Genomic DNA, 13,118 nt, shown 5'->3' with positions numbered 1-13,118 from the left:
CTCCCTTTCCACCACCCCTAGTTCATTTCCCAGAGTTAGGAGGCTTCATGTTCTGTCTCCCTTTCTGATATTTCCTACCCATTTCTTCTCCCTTCCCTTCTATTCCCTTTCACTATTATTTATATTCCCCAAATGAATGAGAACATACACTGTTTGTCCTTCTCCGATTGACTTACTTCACTCAGCATAATACCCTCCAGTTCCATCCACGTGGAAGCAAAAGGTGGTATTTGTCGTTTCTAATGGCTGAGGAATATTCCATTGTATACATAAACCACAGCTTCGCTAAAGGAATGTTTCAAGAAATGGAGAAGTGGCTATTGTTTTTAAGATAAAGAACTGAAAAAGTTAATTTTGCTGCAAATTACTTGTCTAAGAGAAATTCTTACCTATACTTATAGTATAGTTCTGACCAGAGTTTTACATTAAGCCAGCATTGTTGTTTGTGGAATTATCCCGCTCGGCCATAAATCTGATTTCTTTCTTTCTTTCTTTCTTTCTTTCTTTCTTTCTTTCTTTCTTTCTTTCTTTCTTTCTTTCTTTCTTTTCTTTCTTCTTTCTTTCTTTCTTTCTTTCTTCTCTTTCTTTCTTTTTTTCTTTTCTTTATTTTTCTTCCTTTCTTTTTCCTTTCCTTTCCTTTCCTTTCCTTTCCTTTCCTTTCCTTTCCTTTCCTTTCCTTTCCTTTCCTTTCCTTTCCTTTCCTTTCCTTTTTCCTTATAATACAAGCTCTCCTGGGGCACCTGAGTGACACAGTTGGTTAAGCATCTGCCTTCAGCTCAGGTCATGATCCCAGGGTGTTGGGATTGAGCCCTGGATCAAGCTCCCTGTTCAGTGGGGAGCCTGCTTCTCTCTCAACCCCTCTGCCCATCCCCTTGATTGCGTTCTCTCTCTCTCTCTAATAACTAAAATATTTTAAAAAAACAAACTTTACTGTTGCTATGAAAATATTGTATGCCTTTAACATGCACGACTAGACCCTCTAGTATGTGTTGACATGCCATAGAGACAGAACTATCTTAGAAAGTCAAGAGTGACAAATTGATGGAGGTGTGTGTGTGTGTGTGTAATACCTGTGAACATACTTTGTAACATTCACAGAATGCAACTTAAATTATTATTTACATTTTTATATCTAGTTATAGAGAATGTAGGAAGAAGGTTTTAGGGTAACGACCATGTGAGAAAGAGGAAACTATCTATGTAAGAAGTCATAGAGATAGAAGGATGATAGAAGGATCCTTCTATCTCTATGAAGGATGGAATCAGCTTCTATTTAAAAACTATAATTTCATCCTTATCCATGAAGTGAACTCATATATGACTAAATAGACTGGTTCCCATGGCATCCATAAATATAACATTATGTAACACTAGAATTTGCATCAGGTTAAAACACAGCCAATTTTTAGATTCCATAAGAAATCTTATGCTTACAGCATCTGAGTATTATTTACCTCGTGTTTGCCACTCTAAATTAATATTTCTGTTAATCTAATTCATAGATCAGAATACTAACCACTTAGAAAAATATACATTATAGTATATTTATGTAATAGAAGATCAAAATTATTTTTATTTTTAGTTTATTGGCTTTTCTATGATTTTTATATTGTCAAGCGATCTTTATTTAAATGAGTCATCAAAAGAGAAAGTGAGTTTTTGTTTACACGGGGGTTTCCATGAACATACTTTCACTTACCAAAACACTGATGTGGAAAACTCTGCTGTATTCTCGTCGATCTCTGCTCACTTAGCCACATGAAGGGAACAACCAATTTTTGCATAGACAAGGACAAAAGAAATAAAGAGTAAAATATATTTATGTGGGGAAAAAAAGCAAAGCAAAACAAAACAAAGACCCAAACTTGTTTTCATTGTTTTTGTGTCAATATGAAATTGCAAGAATGGACTTGCTGTGCATGTGGAGAATATCTTTGAATGTATCCTGGTGTACTGAATAAAATAGTAGAAATAAAAGAGAATAAGAGGAACTACGTAATAATGCCAGTAGCTACTTCTGTGACCTTGGGCAAGTCGCTTAACCTCCTGGTGACTCAGCTTTTCCATCTGTAAAACTGAATGGTAATTACCTCATTTATTCTGCACTCAATAGGTTGCCATTTGTATAAGCCTTGTTCAGCATCAAGGACATTTCTTCAAGGCTTCCTTCTTTTCATTGCCTGATGTCTATTTTTCACAATTTAAATAACGATTAATGTGATCACTGTAACAAAGTGGGGAGGGGGGAAGCATCCCTGATCTGCTTTTGCTGAGCTACTGCTCTGAGTTAAGCCGTGCCTTGTGCCTTATATACATTTTCCTGTAGGTACAAGGTTGTGAATGAAAGGCAGGAGCCAGAGACTAGAACTAAACTACATTTAAGTAGATAATTACCTACCAGTTATTTCTTAGTGATGTCTGTATTTTAACTCAGCTCCTAAAATATTTATAAATGTTCTCAAATCAGAGTCAAAGCCATCAAGAGAGGGAACACCATCTGTTGTTCATGCCCATTTTTACCAAACTTTCAAGTGTTTATTTGTGAGGTCAACTGCTTACCTCACTCTTATACTTTGGAAAAATGCAAACAGATGTTCCATTTTTCTCTTGCATATCATCAGTTCTGACTAATGACGGTAAAGTTCGTGTTGGTGAATTTTCCCTGGCCCACATTATATCTTCCAAATAACTTTGAGTCTCACTAGCTTCTTGACACCACTTTTATCATTCAGTAAACACATTGATTACTTGACAACGAAGACTTCAGCTAAATTGAACATTTTTAAGATCGATTTAGACACTGTCTCACTATTAGAAGAGCTAATACAATTTTAAGCACATTTATTTTTTTCACATCTGGGATGCTGGCCTACAAACACACTTTAAACCAGAGTATAGAAATCTTCGGTGATTCTTACAACCCCACATCCACAGTTATGTTACAATTAACACCCATAATCACTAACCCCAGAAATGTGTACAAGCAAGAGAGGAGCACAATGTTTAGATTTGTTGCATAATTAGAATCTTTGATAATTGTGGTTTACAGATTTGTACACCCAAGTAACATAATGAAGTGTTTAATTAGATATAATTTAAAAGGAAAAGTTGAAGATTATCATATAGTAAAAGTGGTATTTCAAGTCACAGAAGCTTAATATTACCCAAATCAACTATAAACCATGAGACTTTCTTTTTGGACTAATAAAATGTCATCATGATACACATTCCCAGTTTAAAAAAATTCACAAATATGTATTTTTATTATTAAATACTTATTTTAATAAAACACCACAAATAAAATAATGCTACTGATTTTAGTCTGTTTCCTATTGTATCAAACACACGCGTTAAAAGCTTTCTTGAACACATGGTATAATGAACATCTATTCATTGTTCCAGGTTTTCACAAGTGCAGCGTCACCAAACCTTTCATCATGTCCCAGATATCTCCTTTTCTCCAGGTTATAGTAACATTTTCCTTATTGTCTTTAAAAGCCCTTACCATGTCTTCTGGAAGCATTTCCAGATTTTGCTAATAATTTAAGTCCCCTTGTAGCTTCTGTCCTCTGCTTCATCCCAAAAGCAATATTATATGTTAAGAATATTTGGGGAAAACCCCTCTTCTAAGTACTGGATTCTTCTTTTGTTTTCTACTTGTGCATAGCAAACTCTCTGGGCCTAAGTACTTTAAATAGCAAATTTAAAAATTATTATCTCATGTTTTTCTAGGTCAGGTATGAGGGTAGAGCTTGGCCGGTTAAGTCTTCTGAACAATGTGACATCACAGGAGAGAACATTGGCAGATGGGCTCAGTGCAAGATACACAATGTCTTCACTCACAAGTCCGGTGGCTTGGGGAGGATGACTAGAAGGCTGGTCTCAGCGGGAATTAACAGAGATGCCTACAGGATTTTGATGGAAACAAAGTACAGCTCAGGAACCCAAAGGGAAGGTTATGAACTAACAGCCCTTCACTATTCCCTGTGACTATAGCTACAGCAGCCATTAATTCTCCCTTGGTACGTAGGCATTAGGTAACTATAAAGGGTATGAGGAAATAATGCTATAAAATGGAGTTATTTGGAATTGTAGTCAGTTGTCAAGGGGGAATAAATAAAATAAATAAATAAATCTTTATCACATTTGGAGGATTTCCCAAAAAAATGAGTGCTACCGAATAGCAATACCTATCAACGAATACTTTCTCCTATAAGGTATTAATAGTACAATAAAGATATTAAATTAAAGCAATTAGTCTTGTCTCAAAACTTATAAAGTTGTGGGAACAGAAATTTTCCCATAGTGTTTAACACCTTTCATTGGTATGGTACATATTTTACCATTAGTAAACTAGTATTGTTACATTATTATTAACTCAAGCCCATACTTTAGTCACATTTACCCAGTTATTACCTAATGTCCTTTTTCTGTTTCACAATCCTACCCAGGATACCACATCGCATTTAGTTGTCATGCCTTTTTAGGCGCTTCTTGGCTGTGACAGTCTCATACCTTTCCCTTTTTTGATGACCTTGACATTTGGGGACAATATTATTCACGTAGAAAGAATATACATCAACTGGGATTTGTCTTTTTTTTTTTTTTATGATCAGAATAGACTACTTATATACTCTGCCTTTTGGTTGGATTTGATCAATAAAGAACCCGAGTAGACAATCACGGGGGAATGAGGTTGTTTTATATTTCCATGGCTCTTTCCATGTGTGCACCTGAGGCTGCCTGTATCCCTCCAATACAGTGCACAACTCCACTGAAGATATCCTATCTACAGTTCTCAAGTTCACGTAGCCATTCCTGCCCTCGTCACTTCTGGGACTAAGAGGAATTGCATCTTGACTCTTCCTATTCCTAGACTATATTATGATTTCTCTACCCCTTACACATCTTTGTAAACAGTGCTTTCAGTAAACACTCCTTGAATCATTCTAATAAAGTGATGGCATCTTTTTCTACTGGACCCCTGATTGATACATTATTGAATCAAATTTAGCTTCTTTTGACTAAAAGTTTATTAAAAGACGAATTTTACACTTTTCCCTCTTTAGTGTTTATGATGTTATTGTCACCCATTTTTGAGCGAAATATAGCTCCCATTCCATTTGTAAACCTCAAACCATCTTGAAGGATAGAATGCGCCTCCGAATCTCAGTAAGATTGAGATCAGTTGTTTTGGGTATTTTTTTATCGCCTAATAGAGTGCCTGGTATGTGGATGGAACTCAAAATTTAAAGTAACCTTTTAAGTTCAGAAATATTAAGGATGTATACATGGTTTGAAACAAGTCATTTTTCAGGGACTTATAACATTTCTGATATTCAAGAATTCAAATATTTTTTTTTAAGATTGTACTTATTTATTCATGAGAGACACAGAGAGAGGCAGAGATAAAGGCAGAGGAGCCTGATGAAGGACTCGGTCCCAGCACCCTGGGGATCATGACCTGAGCCAAAGGGAGATGCTCAACCACTGAGTGACCCGGGTGCCCCAAGAATGCAAAGATTTTAACATGAAATTATTTTCTTATTAATTTAATAGTAATTATAAAATATTGAACTACATATATGACTTAATCTCAAAGTTGAAAAGTGTGTACATAAGCCATAACTCGTAAAAAGAACAAGAAAAAGAACAGAACAACAACAACAAGGAAGTCACCAGTCTCTATCAGCATGCACAAATATTAATATTTCGGCTGTGTTGTGTAATTAATTTGCATTGGCAGCATGCCCCATTGTGTGTTTAGATTTGCTAATGCACCAACTAAATGCACTTTGCCAGTTCTTGTGAAAGTTGACAGACATCAGATAAATTAAACTGTGCTACAGACAAAGCTTAAATAAATAGTGTACTGTGTTAAAAATAATGACTGTAATGATTATTCCAATAACACTGTGTAAAGTGACTAACTCATCGTCAGCTTTTGGAATCTTAAACCAACTGTAAGAGCTATGAATCCATCTCAGAGAGACAAGGGACAAAGGCAATGTATTTTAACACATTAACTCTCAAAACAATCTGCTAACCTGCGTGTGTGATTGTGCCGCTCACTGATTGTTCGAGCTCTCTTGCTGGCATTCTGACGTGAGAGTTGTTTAACAAGTATCCTGGGAATTAGAGGGTATCCCTCAGTAGTCGCATGTGGCCTTCTCTGCTGCATACATAGCAGTGCTTCTGCGTATCCCAGACTGACCTAGCATTAACTAAATTGGATGTCAAGTGTGTCAACATGCCTTAACTGCCGGTGACATTGTTCTGTGGGCTTCTGAGATGAAAGACAGAGCAGCCTGAAAGGAACAGACTACAGGATTTAAAGAAGCAGGTGGAATGCTCAGGATTTGTCTTTTATATTTTGATTTATTATATTCTGATACTTTAGTGCTTTATTGAAACAACCGCCATAAGCTTCCCATCAAACATGGAATTAGAGATGTTCCTTCGTTTATAGACACACATAGACCCAGAGCAGGGCCCTTAAAACTGTGTGCTCAACACTTGCAGCCCTCAGTGTCTTTTAGATCTAATTTCATGGCAAGTACCTACCCCTTACAAGAGCCTAACTAAAGTTTGAAAGGTATTATCATAGAAACGATTCTCCTTTATTTGCAATTTCCTAAATAGTGGGAACATTAAAAAACATGGCCACAGATATAGCTAGTATCTTTTTTTAATTAAAAAAATACTCAGTTTTCTTATAGAATGAAATTCAGTGTAGTATCTTTTTTTTTAATTAAAAAATACTCAGTTTTCTTATAGAATGAAATTCAGGGTACTCATAACCATACAGTAAATAAAAACTTTTAAAAATCTACTCACTTCCTGTGATAGAAATGCTATTTCTTTATAAAAACTGGTCAGTGGTCTCATCTAGATTTGACTTCACCCTGTTCCTGAACTATGGTTTAATAATATTGAATAAAGAAATTCTTGAATTTTAATCCATTCTTTAATGCCCATCTGAAACTATGTCCACTTCAGCAAGCTTCTCTGCACTTCTGCAGATTTTAACAGTATTATATTTATAAGTTCTGTTAATGTTTCTGGCCGATGCCATGGAATTAGTATTGCTCATTTATTATATATATGGTTTCTCTTCAAGGGAGCCCATAATCTAATATGGAAAGAGCACATTCAAAATCAAGTGAAAAAAATTAAATTGACAAATACTTGTAGCAATCACTGTTGGACACTTATCAATAACCATCATCCCTCTTCCATAGTTACCAAAGCCCAAATTTTATCAGGCACAGTTATCCAGAATAAAAGACCACATTTCCCAGCATCTTTTACAGGCTAGTGTGATTGTGTGTTAACGTCTCAACAATGAAATATCAGAACAATTTATGTGAAGGGCTTTCAGGAAATCTTTATATTAGGACATTATTCTTTCACTCTGCTGCCCAGAAGTCTGTGGTGTAGCCATTGCTTTAGCAACTATTCTGAAGCATGAGGTCTAATTGAGGATTTTAGAGCAGGAAAGTAGGAGCTGGAACCCTGAAGACAGCAGCAAGTTTCCATAATGTCCAAGATACCCAACTTCAAATTTATTTTTTGAGATAAGGTCATGTTTTGTTTTAGCCATGCTAATATTGTGCATTTCCTTCCAACATATAATCAAACCTAATCTAACAAGGGAGGAGAGAGGGATGATAGCACTTGGCATCTGACTTTAACAAATTGCATAGCCACTCAGTGTTTTCTTCTGCATAACTTTAATTTTTATATTTGTCAAAATTGATATTCTTAAAGTACACTGAGTTCACATATAAATGTAGATCACTTAAGTAAATGAATTAAAATTTGGCAAAATGGAGAAGAGAAATTGACAAACCCAAATTATAAATGCAGATTTTAATATTCCTCTTTCAGTAATTGAAAATAAATTTTGAGAGAAAGTCAATAAGGAATTAGAAGATCTGAACAACATAATCACACTTGACCTAGCTGCTTTGTTCTAGAACATGACACTTAAGAAAGGCAGAAAGCATATTCATCTTAAGTATAAATGATAGATTCCCAATATTAACTGCATGCTAGATCATAAAACATATCTCATTAAATCTGAGAAAAAATCAAAATATTCAAATATTTCTGACTGAGTGAAGAATAAACCACAACATATCTAAGCTAGTGAGAAGGAGTTAAAGCAAAGCTTAGAGTGAAATTAAAAGCCTTGACTGCTTATTTGAGAAAATAATAAAGGTCTAAATTAATGATTTAATGTAAAATATATCCCACAGAAGCAGAAAGAAGAAAATAGCAATTATGTATATAGAAATCAATGAAGAAAATATAAGATGACAAATCAAATAATTGATGATAATAGAAAAAAACATGAAATTTTTAGTTGGTTGTAGGAAAAATTCAACAGAATTGATAGAATTCTAGAAAGAGATCAAGAAAAAAAGAGATACATATTACCAATGTCACGTCTGAAATAGGAGACATAACTAAAAATCATATAGATATTTAAAAATTGAGAAAATAATATGAATAAAATTAGATCAATGAATTGTAAACTGAGATCAAATGAACATATTTATTTAAATATATGTATTACCAAACCTGACTCAACTGGAGAAAATCAGCTCTCTTTACACTAAAGAAATTCAATTCATAATTTAAAATCTGATACACATGCACACACCCCAGGTCTACATGACTTGACTATGTGATTCTATCAAATTCTTAAGGAATAAATTATATCACCACATGTAAATTTCTTCCAAGATTAGACCAAAAAGGAAGGAAAAGTTTTCAGATTGTTTTAGTAGGCCAATATTACCCTGAGAGCAAAACTAATCAAAATCTTTATGATAAAATAAAAATATAGAAAGACATCATTTATGATGATAGATATAAAAGTCCTTAACTAAATATTAGCAATTTGAATCCAGCGATATGTAAGAATGAGAATGCACCATGACCAATTGGTCTTCTTTCCCAGAATAGAATATTGGTTTAAAATTCAGAAATTAATTAATGCAAGTTGCCAGATAAATGAAATGAAGGAGGGCAAAAATGAATAACTTACTAGATTCATGGAAAGCATTTAACAAAATTAAACCATGAAAATAAAACCAATAAATTAAGAAGAGGGGATTTTCTTAAATCACTAAAGATTATCTATAAAAAACTTACAGCTACCATCAACTTAATGGTAAAAGTTTAATTATTTTTCTGTAAGATTGAGATTAAAACAAGAATATCTCCTCTGATTATTTCCATTTAACACTGAATTAGAAGTCTTAGCCAGTGCAATATGGCAAAAAGGTTTTTATATTTATTTTTTATTTCTTTTGGCAAAAAGATTTTTAAAAGGAAAATAAAAAGTATGCATACAAATTGGAAAGGTAAAAGCAAAACTATAAAACTGCATTTGCAGATGACATGATAATGTACAGACAAAATGTGAAGAAATGTATACAAAGTCACTAGAACTCATAAGTAAATTTAGTAAGGTCAATATACGAAAATAAGTTGTACGTCTGCATATTTCCTTTAAATAAATATATAATGTAATACAATATACATTTACAATATCATCAGAAACGATGAAATACCTAAGAATATATTTAATAAGATAGGGGCAAGACTGGTACAGGGAAAATATAAGGTTTTGCTGATAGAGATTAAACATCTCCTTGTATGTATGTGGTTTAGAAGACACAATATTGATACAATGGTCATTATCTCAAAAATGATACATGGGTTTAATATAATTTCAATTAAAATTCTAACAGAATATTTTGGATAACAACAAGTTGATCATAAAATTTATTTGGAAAAACCTAAAATAGCCCAAATAAGTTTTTAATCATTTGTTTTTTACATCATGAGAGGGGTTCTCTTTAATCCCCATCCCCTATGTCACCCATCCCCCCACCCACCTCACCTCTGGTAACCATCAGTTTGTTTCTTGGTTTGTCCTTTTTTATTTCTTTGTTTGTTTGTTTTGTTTCTCAAATTCCACATTTGAGTGAGATCATACGGTATTTGTCTTTCTCTAACTTATTTTGCTTAGCATAATACTCTATCTCTATTCATATCGCTGTAAATAACAAAATTTTATTCCTTTTTATGGCTGAATAATATTCCATTGTATATACAAATACCACATCCTCCTATCCACTCATTGACTGATGGCCGGTTGGGATGCTTCTATAGTTTGACTATTGTAAATAATGATACAACAAAAAAGGGGTGCATGTATCCCTTTGAGTTAGTGGTGCTGTATTTTGGGGCTAAATACCTAGTAGTGCGATTCCTGGATTATAAAATAGTTCTATCTTCAAATTTTGAGGAACCCACATATTGTTTGCCACAGTGCCTGCTCCAGTTTGCATTCCCACAAACAATTCACGAGGTTTCCTTTTTCTCCACATCCTCCTCAACATTTGTTTCTTCTGGTGTTGATTTCAGCTATTCTGACTGGTGTGAGGTGATACCTCATTATAGTTTCGAATTGTATTTCCCTGATGATGAGTGATGTTCAACACCTTTTCATGCATTTGCTGGCCATTTCGATGTCTTCTTTGGAAAAATGTCTGCTCCTGTCTCCTGCCCACTTTTTAATTGGATTTTTTTATTTTGGGGGTATTGAGTTTTACCAGTTATTTATATTTTTTGGGATACCCTTTATCTGATATGTCATTTGCAAATATCTTCTCCCATTCAGTGGGTTGCCTTTAGTTTTGCTGATTATTTCCTTCACTGTGCAGAAACTTTTTAATCTTGATGTAGTCCTAATTATTTATTTTTGCTTTTATTTCCCTTGTCTCAGGAGACATATCTAGAAAAATGTTGCTGTCACAGAGATTGCTTCCTGTGCTCTCTTCAAGAGTTTATGGTTTAAGGTCTTGCATTTAGGTTTTTAATGAATTTTAAGTTTATTTTTGTGTATGGTGAATGAAAGACATTCACTTTCATCCTTTTGCATGTGACTGTCCAGTTTTCCCAACACCATTTTTAAGAGACTTTTCCCATCGCATATTCATTCTTTCTTTGTTGAAGATTAATTGCTTAATTGTGAGTTTATTTCTGCGTTTTCTGTTCTATTCTATTGATCTATGTGTATTTTTATGCCAGTACCATACTATTTTAATTATTACTCCTTTGTATTATAAGTTGAAATCTGGAATTGTGATACCTCCAGTTTTGTTTTTCTCTTTTCAGCCAAAATAATTTTTAAAGTGAACAAAAAAGTTTGAGAACATATAGTGCTTTATTTCAAAATATACTATGGAGGTACAAGAATCCAGACAATGCAGTATTGGCAGGACATATAGATCAAAGGAACAAAATAGAGTATAGAAATAGATTATATATAAATATTTTTCAGGAAAGAATTCAGGAAATCTGAGACGTTCTTGTGAGGTTTTTTTGTTTGTTTGTTTGTTTGTTTGGTGCTGGATGGTGCTGAATAATTTGATAACCCTTACCTTTATTGCAAACAAAAAATTACTTTCGAATAGAACATAAATTTAAACTTAAAACCTAAATCCTTAAAATTTCTTCCAAAAAATGCATAAGAAAAAATGTTCGTGACCTTGGGAAATCATTGGCTATGATTTCTTAGGTAGGACCAGGAAGCACAAATTATAAAATAAGAAAATTGCTGAAATGGACCATGAAAATATTAAGGAAATGAGGGGCACCTGAGGGGCTCAGCCTGTTATGCATCCAACTTTTGACTTTGGCTCAGGTCATGAGCTCAGGGTTGTGAGATCAACATCTGCATTGGACTCTGTGCTTAGCATGGAGCCTGCTTGAGAGTCTCTCTATCCCTCTCCCTTTGCCCTCTAATTCCATTTATTTCTCTCTCTCCTTTCATATATAATATTATATATATATAAAGAAAATGGAAAGGCATTTAAAGACTAGGAGAAATTCACATATATAAAAATATAACCAATATGGATAATTAATAAGAACATACAGAAAGCTATCAACCTTATTAGTCATTGGAAAAATGTTAATTAAAGCCACCTACTAAATGAGATACCACTTCAGACCTACTATCATAGCTAAAATAAAATAAATTCATAAAACCAAGTGGTAGAATGAATTTTAAAGAACAGAAATACTCCTGCTTTGCTTATAAAGTGCTGATTGTCTACTGCTTTAGAAAAGTTTGGCATTTTAGTATAACATGCAGATATCATATGGCCCACCAATTCAATTCTTAATTATTAATCTAAAGGAAATGAAAACATATGTTCATGAATGTTTATTGCAGATTATTTCTCATAATAGCCTTGAATCCTAATGAGTCTAGTGTCCATCAACAGTGAGTTAACAAATAAATTGTATCCCATAAATACAATGATATATTACTCGGCAATAAAAATCAACAAGCTACTGATACACACAGTAATGTGCACATATCTCAAAATTTTATTGAGTGAAAAAGAAACCAGAGAGAAAACAGAGTATGATTCCATTTGTATAAAATTATAGGAAAACCCCCAAATCACCTATAGTGACAGAAATCAGACCCAAGATTGCCCTAAGTAAGGGGGTTAAGGGAAATGAGTATGAAGAGTTAAGAACATTATTCTGGGATATAAGAAACATTCTGTCTTAATTATGGTAGGAGTTATACAGCGTATACTTTGCCCAAAGGCAGTGCACTGTACTTTATATATGGGTATGTTTTGTTGTACATAAATTATGCTAATGAAATTGATGAAAGATTAATAATACTTTGATTAAAACATGTATCCTATGCCTATTTGCATATTGTGTTTGTGGGACAACACCATACTACTGGCTTCAACGATAGTCACAATTTTTTTCACCCTGACACATTTTGAAAACATATTCTTTATAAATATTCATATGACCTTTTTTTTGCAGTTCAATCCTATTCTTTAATGTAGTTTTATTTTCCTCAAGCTCAAGTTCATGTGGCTCCTTGAACAAATTATCAAATATAGTTGACCCTTGAACAACATAGGTTTGAACTGTGGAGGTCCACTTATCGGCTGTTTTTTACCTCTGCAGAAAGCTTTATTGTTTCCATTTGGCCCACAGCTTGGGAGAGGCCCCAGTTTGGTTATAAAACTACTGAGTGGCTGCAGGGAGAGGCTGAAGGA

This window comes from Vulpes lagopus, chromosome 3 (assembly GCF_018345385.1).
Source record: "Vulpes lagopus strain Blue_001 chromosome 3, ASM1834538v1, whole genome shotgun sequence".
Taxonomy (NCBI): domain Eukaryota; kingdom Metazoa; phylum Chordata; class Mammalia; order Carnivora; family Canidae; genus Vulpes; species Vulpes lagopus.
Note: the sequence above shows the minus strand (reverse complement) of the source record.